Source organism: Otolemur garnettii, unplaced genomic scaffold, assembly GCF_000181295.1.
Source record: "Otolemur garnettii isolate 467f Iridium unplaced genomic scaffold, OtoGar3 scaffold00098, whole genome shotgun sequence".
Lineage (NCBI taxonomy): Eukaryota > Metazoa > Chordata > Mammalia > Primates > Galagidae > Otolemur > Otolemur garnettii.
This window is the reverse complement of record NW_003852493.1, coordinates 3,598,053-3,610,498: the sequence shown is the minus strand read 5'-3', so window position 1 is coordinate 3,610,498 and position 12,446 is coordinate 3,598,053. Positions and strand designations below refer to the sequence as shown.

The window sequence follows — 12,446 nt, the reverse complement described above, 5'->3', positions numbered from 1 at the left end:
ATTTATCCCAGAATTGATGCATGTCACTTACATTTTATTTGCCATAGCGACAAGGCCACATGTTCAGTATGGCAGGGAGACATAATTCTCCCACAGGGAGAGAAACAAAATAATTGTGAACAATAACAGTCCACTACAGCCTTGGGACAGATAGTACATTGATTGCCCTTAAGGAGTATTGGGTGACATGGAAATAAGACAGATTCGATGTCTTATTTTTAAGAGAATATTTTATGGGAAACACAAATTGGCTGAGTTGAACAACTACTTGTTACCAGAAAGGGCAAGACTTTGTGGGAAAGTGGGATTTATATTTTGGTCTAAGACTTGAGAGAGATGGAGTTTGATAAATAGACTCAGGATCTTTTTTAAACAATCTCTGGCTTTTTCCGTCTGGCGGCAGCCATCAGGTGAGCCAAGATGGGTGCATACAAGTACATCCAGGAGCTGTGGAGGAAGAAGCAGTCTGATGTGATGCGCTTTCTTCTGAGGGTCCGCTGCTGGCAGTACCGCCAGCTCTCTGCGCTCCGTAGGGCTCCCCACCCAACCCGGCCAGATAAAGCGCGCAGACTGGGATACAAGGCTAAGCAAGGTTATGTCATATACAGGATTCGTGTGCGCCGCGGTGCCCGCAAACGCCCAGTTCCTAAGGGTGCAACCTATGGCAAGCCTGTGCATCATGGTGTTAACCAGCTAAAGTTTGCTCGAAGTCTTCAGTCTGTTGCTGAGAAGCGAGCTGGACGCCACTGTGGGGCTCTAAGAGTCCTGAATTCTTACTGGGTTGGTGAAGATTCAACATACAAATTTTTTGAGGTTATCCTGATTGATCCATTCCATAAAGCTATCAGAAGAAATCCTGACACCCTGTGGATCACCAAACCAGTCCACAAGCACAGGGAGATGCGTGGGCTGACATCTGCAGGCCGAAAGAGCCGTGGCCTTGGAAAGGGCCATAAATTCCACCACACTATTGGTGGTTCCCACCGTGCAGCTTGGAGAAGACGCAATACCCTCCAGCTCCACCGTTACCGCTAATATAAGTAATGTTTGTAAAATTCATAACCAAATAAACAATTTAGGACAGTCCTGTCTGCTTAAAGGTGTTATTTGTCTGTTAAACTAGTCTGCAGATTGTCTCATGAATGCTTTGTCAAATTATGAAGTGCAATAATGTTTGAAGACAGTACGTGATGGTGTATCTTGTTTCTAATAAGGTAAACTTTTTTTTGTCATTGCTTTATCTTATTAGGGAGTTAAATGTCAGTATTTAAAACATGATGTATGGTATAATAGGTGTAAAATAAATTTCTTGAAAAGAGGAAAAAAAAACAATTTCTGGATATGGGTAATTAAGTTTAAATTTAGTTCAAAAGGCAATAGTTAAGAAAAATAGCAAAACTGCAAATCAAATTAAATAATTGCTCTTTAGAGTGATTAGAAAGAACAACATTCCTTAGATTTGTGCCTGACTTTTCTGGCTGAATCAATCATTTTCTACTTAACAAGTTTTCCACAACTAAAAGACACTCAAATGCTTGGTAATTAATAAAAATTTTATAAATTTATCTTTTAAGGAAATGTTCCCAAATACTCAAATAGTGAATCCATGACCACGTCCTTTTTATCCTTTACAAACATTTCCATGTGATTAGAAAGTCAATAATTTTCTGTGACCATCTTTTAAAAATAATAAATATAATTGTTACCATCTTTTGGGCATCTACTATGTATCAGGAACACTCAAGTAATTACCTTTAATTTCCACTAAAATGTGTAAGACATTAACTTCATTTAGGATAAAAATCTGAGGATAGAGAAGTTATTATAAACAATTTTTCCTTGACTTCCTAGCTAAGAAGTTTTGAGATTTATACTTAAATCTACTTTATGCCAAAGTCAGACTTCTTTCCTCTATATCATACCTTATCTTTCTACTAAGCTGTATAAAAACTATGGTGTTGTATTTTCTTTGCATAGTTTGGTTTTAAATCGATGTTGCTGACATTGTAATTAATCAAACACTCACCAGACGCTATTTGTTCCTGAAGTAATGTGAAGGTTGGGTGACTTATTCAGATTATTCACTGAGTGCTTTTCTCTTTGTTTTATATACTGCTATCCTATACTGAAGGTAATTGTTTTCTACAACTGATTTTTTTTATTTCTAAAATTTGAATTCAATTTTTTTCTTTTAATTTTTTATTTTTTTTATTAAATCATAGCAGTGTACATTAATACTATCATGGGGTACAGTGTACTGTTTCTATACAATTTGAAATACTTTCATCCAACTGGTTAACATAGCCTTCATGTCTTTTTCTTAGTTATTGTGTTAAGACATTTATATTCTACATTTAGAAAAATTCACATGTACCCATATAGGATGAACCATAGGTGTGATCCCACCAATCGCCCTCCCTCCACCCACCTTCCCCCCTCCTCTCCCCTCCCTCTCCCCTCTCCCCATATTCCTGGGCTAAAATTGGATTTTAGCTTTCCTATGAAAACTATAAATTAGTTTCATAGTAGGGCTGAGTACATTGGATACTTTTTCTTCCATTCTTGGGATACTTTGTAAGAAAAATACTTTCCAGCTCTATCCATGTAAACATGAAGGAGGTAAATTCTCCATCTTTCTTAATGGCTGCATAGTATTCCATGGTGTACACATACCACAATTTATTGGTCCATTCATGGATCGGTGGGCTCTTGGGCTTCTTCCATGACCTAGCAATTATGAACTGGGCTGCAATGAACATTCTGATACAAATATCTTTATTATACTGTGATTTTTGGTTTTCTGGATATATACCTAATAGAGAGGAATTATAGGATCAAATGGCAGATCTATTTTTAGTTCTTTAAGTGTTCTCCAGATATCTTTCCAAAAGGAACATATTAGTTTGCAATCCCACCAGCAGTGTAGAAGTGTTCCTTTTTCTCCACACCCACTCCAGCATCTGTGATTTTGGTATTTTGTGATATGGGCTAATCTTACTGGTGTTAGATGATATCTCAATTTTAACAATTTTTTTTCTAGTGCAGCATTTACAGAGGAGAGTTCTTTAGAAATATTTGGAGAAAATAAACTCTTGGTTATGAATGTGAAATTACAGTGTAAATTTAAGAATCTCAAATCTGGAAGATTTTGAGAAAGCAAGGCCTGGAGTGAAAGTAGATGCCTTTACCTTAGTGGTGTCTTTTAACTCTCAGGACAATAGAGAGTCAAAGCATAATGCCACACCAGAGCAATACACCCAGCGGAATGGGTCAATTTGAAAAGAAACAAACAAAAAATCATACAACCCCACTGCTAACAACAAGTGTTAAGGAGAAGGTGATATTTCTTTTTCAGTACTGTGAGACACTGATGAGAAGGGTGTAAAGTGGTCTAACCATTTAGGAAAAGTCCGTGCCTTGTAAAGATAAAGGTCTGAACCAAAGAATTTCAGTCCTAGGCATATGGCCAAAAGATATGTACAGGGCAGTTTATCACAAGACATACACTAGAGTCTTCATGTCAGCATTATTCCTCATGGCAAAGTGGTAACCTACCCACGTAGTCATCAGCCATAAAATAGTCAATTATGGTATGTTAACAGGGTGCAAAAATGAGAATGAACACCCTGTAACCACATGGAACAATGGGGTCAGTCTCAGAAACACAACATCGAGTGAAAAAAGTCAGATGCAAAAGAGTGTGGTTCTAGTTATGTAACGTTCAAAAATAGGAAAAAACAGAGTTTCAAGAGTTACTTTGAGAAACAGGGAATCCTGGGGTGGGGGGATGTTAGGATGGTGCTGTATTGTTTCTGTTTACCTGGGTTAAAGTTAATAGTTATATCTATTCTAAGTTCTCATGAACCTGCACACTTATGACTTGGTCATTTTTTAATGTCATAATTCAATAAGAAATATATAAAAATCTCAAAACATACACAAATGCAAAAATATATATAATACAAAATACACTTCTGGCCATTGCTTGCCCCTTGGATGAGGCATACTGAAGGAACGTAAATCAACAGGTTTAGGTGCCCAAGTAAAATTTTAATTAGAAATTAATAATAAGCCAATGTAAACAGCCTCCATAATATATAACATCCTTGAGCCCCTCCTTATCAATATGGTTAAATGAGAATTGTTTAGCTATAGTTTGTTTTTGGAAAGATTTCCCAATTAATATTTCTCTGAAGTAGTTAGAAGAACTGAATTTTGCTTGTAATAAAATTCTGAGCCCAAGAATTTCTAACCTGTCTTATTAGATTATTCTTTATCCTTGTTGTTCTATATTTCACTTTCTCTAGTTCTCTTATTTTAGCTACTGCGAGAAAACATTTCTGCTCACTTAATGGGTTTCAGACCTTTTAAAAAAATTCAGATCCATCTGATATTTATCTTGATTTGGATGTCATTCAGAGTGTTTGCAATGAAAGAGATTTTCTATATGCCTCTCTAATATCTGGTATCAGTCACTGCCAGTAGACTGGTATGCCCTTGGTTTTATCTTTCCTTTGATGAAATGTTTCATGAGAATAATATGAGATGCATAAATGTGCATTTTTAAAAACTCGTTCCAAATATTAGGTAAGGCTGTTAGATTTAAAGAGCAGGTTTATTTACCTAAATAAAAGTAATAGCCTGGTGTAATTTTAAATATGATGATTTTCGTGAAACCATTAAAAAAGTGATACAGGTGGTAATTAAAGGAACCCATTTGTGATCTACATATTCATGCAAAACAACATTCCAGAATCAAACTACTACCCAGATGGGGTCTTCAAAGACTGATTTTGCTTTAGTGCATCTAGAGGATTCAAATATGCACAAAAACTTTTCATATTTTTTTTCACTAATGATCAAAGAGACAGAGAATGGAAGTAACAATTCGCCCTTTTTTATGGAGTAGGTGAGTGTAGTAAATATTATTGGTAATTATGGTGTATATTTTACCTAGCGTTTAGTTTTTCCTTCTCTTCTTATACCTCTGTAAGCCCCCCCCCCCCCGGCAAATTAACTTTCTCTCCTATAATCTAAAAGTGTCTATCTCCTGTCCATAGCCCAGGTGTGCACACTCTGCTACAACCCCTTCATGTTCACCTCACCTTTCCTGTGGGTCTGTTACCATTTCACTCTTTGTTTTCCGTAAATACCCATTACTCAGGGATGTGTTTTGCCCAGAGTTCCCTGAGAATTTGGCTGTGAAGGATTCCTGCTCTGCACCTTTCAACAGATCCTTTCCTGCCGCCCATCTGGGCTGGTCCTCCCCTCTTGCTTCTGTCAAGGCCCTCCTCTCCTTTCAGGCTGCCTCTAACCACTCCCTCCAACCCTTGTATTTTTTGAATGGAGAGTGACTCATATAGGTCTTTGCTTTTTTCTTTTTCTAACTAAGCTTTGGGAGCTTCAGCACTAAGTACCAAATAGCCCATCAAGGTCTTTTACTAGGCATGGCGCCCGTAGCACAGTGGTTACGGAGTCAGCCACACACACCGAAGTTGGGGTGTTCCAACCCAGCCTGGCCCTGCTAACCAACAAGGACAACTGCAACAAAAAAATAGCCAGGCACTGTGGCAGGCGCCTGTAGTCCCAGCTACTTGGGAGGCTGAGGCAAGAGGATCGCTTGAGCCCAAGAGTTAGAGGTTGCTGTGAGCTGTGACACTGCAGCACTCTACCAAGGGCATCATAGTGAGACACAGTATAAAAAAAAAAGTAAATAAAAAAGGTGTTTTATTAAACAAAAGGCCTTCTGCTCCAGAGAGAAATGATGCTTATTGTTAGGGGCATAGATGATTTCAGTGAATTCCATTGTTGTTTCTTCTTGCTGTTACAAATACGTGAACACAGAGTGTTGCAGAGGAATCTCTGCCATTTCCTTCTGATGATTCCCGATCTCACTAGTCAGACTCTTTGCTAGGCTTAACCAGGCAGAGCTTTCCCTTCCATGTACAAGTTTGCCTATGTTATAGCTGTCTGGAATTGAGCTGTGACTGACAACTGTTAGGAGGTGATGCTTTCCACCACCTATTAGTGCCAAGAAGCAGCGTCAACAAAATGAAATGATCATAAATGTTTTGTGGAATAAAAAGTAATCAATGAATGCCAAATGTAAAATCACTGAATCAGAGATTTTATTTTATATAACCCAACTATAGAACTATTTAATTTGTATTTAGCTTCCAAATGGCATTTCAATTTGTCATGCATTTATTATAAATCAACAATTCTGAATGATTGAATGGAATGAACTTCAGTCTCTCACTGGCATATATATTTGTGTATGTCCTGTAAGAGTGTGTGTGTTTGTCTGCATGCATGTATTTGGAAAAAGCCTGCCTCCACCCTGACCCAACCAGACACCATTTAATACACTCCTTTTCTCGGTTCTACTAAGAACAACTGCCACAACAAGCATTACATAGTGCTTAGCTATGGGATCAATTTCTTTTATAATTATGTCCAGTAAATCAACTTAGCAGTTTTGGTGCAAAATACTAATATCATTATTGGTGGTGGCTTTAATGGCTTATTGAAAGCATTGCTTTATCTGGCTACTCTTAGGCTTTAAATCTGTTTGAAAGTTTAACAAACAAACAAAAACAAAGATGCCAAGAAAAAAATAACTAAGATATCTTATCCTCTTTTTTCCCCAAACAGTAATACTTTCTATATTACACGAAGCCTTAAAGGTTGTAAAATGATTTCATGATATTAAAACATTTTATCACATTTCTTAACAAATCCGTGAGATTAGCAGAAATTAAGTAATTTTGATCCAAATTGAAAATGGAAAAGGAAGGACTCAGGAACCGAATAATTATTGTTTCACATGGTGGTAATATAGTAGATCAATATTCTGTCTCTCTTCTCTCCCCAGTACGAGACAAAAAACACATTTTAATTACAAATTTTTACTTACTGTGATTATTAAACATTCAGATATTCAAAAAAGTAAGCCTACTCCCAGCTGATTGTGAAATATTCAGATACTTGGAAGAGGATGATTTTTACTTGGTATTTTTCTCACACCTGTGGCCTGATAACACTCTGCAGACTAGGTATTTAGTGTGGTTTTTTGTTTGCCTGTTTAGTTTCTGGTGTTTCCCTCACCTGTTTTACTTTTGGAAACATATCAACTTCTGCATGGGAATAAGTACGTGGAAGTAAAATTACCTTTCAGCCGTAAGAAAGAAAATAGTCTCCATTGCAAAGATGTTTCGGATGACTTACATACACATTGAGATGTATGATAGTTCTGTTTTTAATTTCTTGAGGAAACTTCATTCTGTTTTCCATGGTTACCTCACAGTTTTACATTCCCATCATGCATGCAAGGGTTCTAATTTCTTTGCTTCCTTGACAGTGCTCTTTCTTTCTTTCTTTCTTCTTCTTTTTTTTAAATTTCAAATTAATACAAGGGTACAGATGTTTAGGTTACAATGTTCTCACTTCCAAGGTAAGTTCAAGTTGTAGAAGAGCCCTTCACCCGAGCGGTGTGCTGGCTGCCCTTGCATTGTGAGGACAGTCAGCATTCAGTGAGATCCCACCAAATACCCTCCCTCCTCCCTGCCTTCATCCTTCTCTCTCCTCCCCCTTGCTAGACTATTTTTGTGTTTTTATATGAGCATGTAATTGTTTATATATTGGTTTCACATTAGTATTGAGTATATTGGGTATTTTTTTCCCATTCTTGAGATATTTTACTAAGAAGAATGTGAGATATCTTTTTTTTTTTTTTTTAATATGGAACGCTTCACGAATTTGCTTGTCATCCTTGCGCAGGGGCCATGCTAATCTTCTCTGTATCGTTCCAATTTTAGTATATGTGCTGCCGAAGCAAGCACGAATGTGAGATATCTTATACTTTTTATTAGTTTCCTCAATAATCAAGGTTTTCCATTTGTATTTATTTTTCTTTGAATGGACCATGCACATGGAAAAGGGTTCAAATGGTATCAAGTAAGCTGTTCACAGTGGCTCACACCTGTAATCCTGGCACTCTGAGTGGCCAAGACCAGTGGATTGCTTGAGCTTAAGAATTAGAGACCAGCCTGAGCAAGAGCAGGACCCTGTCTCTAAAAAATAGCTGGGTGCTGTGGCAGGTGCTTATTGTCCCATCTACTTGGGAGCCTGAGGTAAGACAATCACTTGAGCCCAAGAGTTTGAGGTTGCTGTGAATTATGATGCCACGTCATTCTACCAAGGGCGGCAAAGTGAGACTTTGTTTCAGAGGAAAAAAAAAAAAAGAAATTAAAACCAAACCAAACCCCCAAACCCCAAATGTATCAAGTAAAAAGTAAGTCTCCCTCCTATTCCTGTTCCCAGCCACTCAGTTCTCTTCTTCAGAGTGACAAGTACATTCTCTTCTATTAACCTGCCATGCATGTACGAGCCCATTTAAGTAGTCTATCATCTGACTACTTTTCAGTCTTATTTGTTTGCATGCATTTAATAAGACATTCCACTGTAAGATTATAGAAAATTGCTCCAAAAGGTCCATTGTATAGTGTTAAATTTATTTAACCAATTCATTACTGATGGACGCCTGGTTGGTTTCCAATATTTGGCAATTACAAACAACGCCGTAGTTAAATCTCCATATGCACCTGTTATTGTGTATACTTACATGTGAGTATAATGGTAGAATAAATTCCTAGAAGTGAAATTGTTGAATATGTTGTTGTATTGTTCTTCATGGAGGTTATAACAATTAACAGTACTACTGGCAATGTGGCTCTCATTTAGAATTATTGTAATTGTTATTGTAATTTTTATCTTCACACCTCTTTTTAAGAGTATTACTGTTTTTCTAATATAAGGTGAACAAAGTTAGAATTAGATGGTTAATGACTTGCCCAAGACCACAAAATCAGTGATTGGCTCTTTTTAAGATGGAAGCACTTTTTCTTTGAAACACATGGAGGAAACTATTGTCTGTTTAAGCATCAGGCTGTGAAACTGTTGACAGAAGCCAGAAGGCAACTCGAGGACTCTTCCTGAGATACACCATAATCTACATTATCAGAGAAGATGTCTGTCTTTTTGTCATTATTTCTTAGATGGACAGAAGCATGTGTAAAAACTTAGGTCTGTATAACACATTTAACAGCAAGCATATATATGATGTTAAACACCAAAAGGAAAAGTTCTGGGGAATTGCTGCAGACGATCACCTCTGCCTCCTCATCTGTGAGACCCAAGGTTAGAATCAACGATCTCTCAGAATAAGATTCTAAATATAAACAGATCAATTAACATCATGGACTGTGATCTTCTGCAGATCTAAGCCTTGATAAAAAATTTAAACTGTAAACCTAATATTTCTCCCTTTCTTGGTAACACAGTATCATTCTTTCCCTTAGGATCATATCATTTTAAGTATGCGGCATGTTGAGTGGCGCATGGGTGTATTTAGAGAGAAGAAGGTATTTGGCTGTCTGAAGCTGGGCCACCTAGCATGCTTCATGTGATGTTGCTCTAAATGATAAGCATTTATCACTGTGGCATTTACTTTGTCGTAGCATATGTGCTTTAGAAAAACATGCTGATAATTGTGTTATTGGTTCTCTCGCGTGTTCCAAGAAAGGGTTACAGGCTGAGTCCTGCAAAGTCGTTGTACTTCATAGATTTTACAAATTCGGCTTTACCCATTTTTTTCTCCCTTCAAATTAAGGTTTAAAACACAAGCACTGGTTTTGGAAAAAAAGTAAAAGTAAAGGTCTTCCTAATTTGAAACTGTTTGTGAGAAATTTTCCAGAGAAAGGTTTGAAGGCTCATCATTTTATCTCTTCCTCTTCCAATAACGTAAAATGAAATAACTGTGAATTTTACACACTGAAGTTAATACTGTAATTTTTACATAGTAGATACCTCTTTATTTATTTTGGCAAAAAGGGGGTTGTTTCCTATTTCAGAAAAGAAATTATTTATTTAAAAACCTATCTTGGCCATTTGTTTTGATTTGTGAAACATCCTGCACTCTTACTGTGTAAACAAGTTTATTTTTTCTTTTGTTTAATTTCCTTATGTGTCTTTGGACTCTGGACAAATTCAGGTCACTAGAGAAATTATAGGTGGAGACAATGAAGGGTTAGGAGTCAGATAAATAATAGCCTGACACACCCAGAAACCCAAATTAGAGATAAGGAATAAAGGAATAAGAAATAGAAAATATTTTCATTTTTTTCCATTGGCGGTTTTCTTTCCTTTTTCATTAAGAAAAATTCTTATATCTATTCAATTTAAGATGAACAATGTATTTTTCTTCTATTTCTCTCCTAGTGGGAATCTGCCTCTTAAAAGAAAAAACAAACAAACAAATAAAAACAAAACAAAAAAACAAGTTTGACTTCCCTAATAAAGCCTATAGGGACTTCGTGGAAAGTAACTTTATCTTAACCATATGCCACATGCACAAAGAGAAACCAATGACTTAGGCAAAACCCTACCTTTTCCCCATCTGACTCCAGAATATTTTGTGAAAAATCCAAGATCTTAAGAAAAACCAATGAGTACCAAAGGTAAGGAAGAGAAAAAAATCTGGAAAGAAGAAAACATGGATGATCGTAGCTCAAAGAAGGAAGATGGTTGGGGATCAAAGAAGGCTAGGCTAATGGCCTGGACCTGCACCCCTACTCAGCAGCAACAAGGGCCCTACAGCCCTGCCTGCTGGAAAGTCAGGACTTTCCTCAGCTTCCGGTGTGAGAAGGTCATTTATCACACTGAGAACCAGAAAACCTCAAGTGAATGAGAAAAGGCAATCAACAGATGCCAACATTGAGATAGCACAGGTTTTAATTAGAATTTTATCTGACGAAGATTTTTCAATGGCCATCATCAAAATGCTTCGAGGAGCAATTCTAAACAGGCTTTTCTCAGATTTAAGTCTGTTATACATCCTGAATTAATTTTTGGGAATGTTGAGAGATATGGATCCTGTTTCAATTTTCTACAAGTGGTAATCCAATTTTTCTAGTACCATTTATTGAATAGAGATTCTTTCCCCCAGTATCTCTTGTTGTCAACTTTGTCAAAGACCAGATGGCGCTATGTGTGTGGTTTTATTTCTGGGTTCTCTGTTCTGTTCCATTGGTTTTTGTCTCTATTTTTGGGTCTCCAGATTTTTTTTTGTTTGCTTAAGTTTGCTTTGGCTATTTGGGCTCTTTTCTGGTTCCAAATGAAGCATAGAAGTATTTTAAGTAGATTTGTACTGGTATTTTGATGGCCATCACATTGATTTGTAATTCATTTTGGATAGTAGGGACAGTTTAACAATGGAGATATATGCCAATCAATGAGCATAATATATTTTTTCATTTGTTTAGATCATTTGCAATTTTCTGCCTCAGTGTGTCATGGTTCTTTCTGTAGAGAACCTCTCTGGCTAAATATATTTCTGGGCATTTTTTTTCAGTAGCTATTGTGAAAGGCATTCTCACCTTGACTGCTGTTGGTGTATATGAATGCTACTGATTTGTGTACATTAATTGTGTAACCTGAGACTTAGCTTAATCTATTTTTCAATTCCAGGAGTGTATTGGTGGAATGAAACCATAAGAATTCTAGAAGAAAATATTGGAAACGACTCTTCCAGATATTGGCTTACACAAAGAATTTATGAAGAAGACCCCAATGGCAATCACAGCCACAACAAAAATAAATAAATGGGACTTGATTAAGTTAAAAACCTTCTGCACAGTCAAGGAAAGAATGAATAGAGCAAATAGACTACCTATAGAATAGAAGCAAGTATTTACATGCTGTGCATCCAACTAAAGAATAATAACCTGAATCTTCAAAGAACTCAAGTAAATCAGCAAGACAGAAAATCCAACAACCCCATGAAAAGTGGGCAAAATATATGAACAGAATCTTTCTTTCTAACAACAACAACAACATAACCTCAACCCTACCACCCCCCAAAAACCTAAAACATAAATAGGGATAAAGAAAAAAAATAGTGAACTTAAAAATAAAATAAGAAGTTATCTGGCCTGTACATCAAAGAGGAAATAAATGAGAAAAAAATGGAGAGAGCCTTGAGACTATAGCAGAAGATTGAACACTAATGTCATCGGAGTTCCAAAAATAGAGGAGAAAGAATGTGGGGCTGGAAAAGTATTAGAAGAAATTATGGCTGAAAACTTCCCAAATTTGTCAAAAGATACATACCTAGGGATTGGAGAAGAATGGTAAACCCTAAAAGAATAACTCAAAGAAATCTCAACTTAGACACATCATGATCAAACTTCTGAAAAGCAAAGACAAAGGGAAAGACTTCAAAAGCAGAAAGAGAGAAATAGCACCTTACCTACAAAGGAGAAAATTGGAGTGACAAAGGATTTCTCATCAGATGCCACAGAGGCCAGAAGAAAGTGTTATAACATTTTTCAAGTAATGAAAATAAATGTCCATCAACTCGAAATTCTATATCTACTGACAATATCTTC

The 12,446-nt window shown here is 36.6% G+C and overlaps 1 non-coding gene and 1 pseudogene across 2 annotated transcripts; one reads left to right on the top strand and one right to left on the bottom strand.

Moving 5' to 3' along the window:
- The first annotated feature begins 387 nt into the window (after positions 1 to 387).
- LOC100963443 lies at positions 388 to 1,087 on the top strand (annotated as a pseudogene). Its single transcript, XR_001161540.2, has one exon. The product of XR_001161540.2 is annotated as a 60S ribosomal protein L15 pseudogene (transcript).
- Positions 1,088 to 7,734: 6,647 nt separating this feature from the next.
- Positions 7,735 to 7,841, bottom strand: LOC111727250. Its single transcript, XR_002774848.1, has one exon. It is a non-coding gene; the product is annotated as a U6 spliceosomal RNA (small nuclear RNA).
- Between the last annotated feature and the right edge of the window lie 4,605 nt (positions 7,842 to 12,446).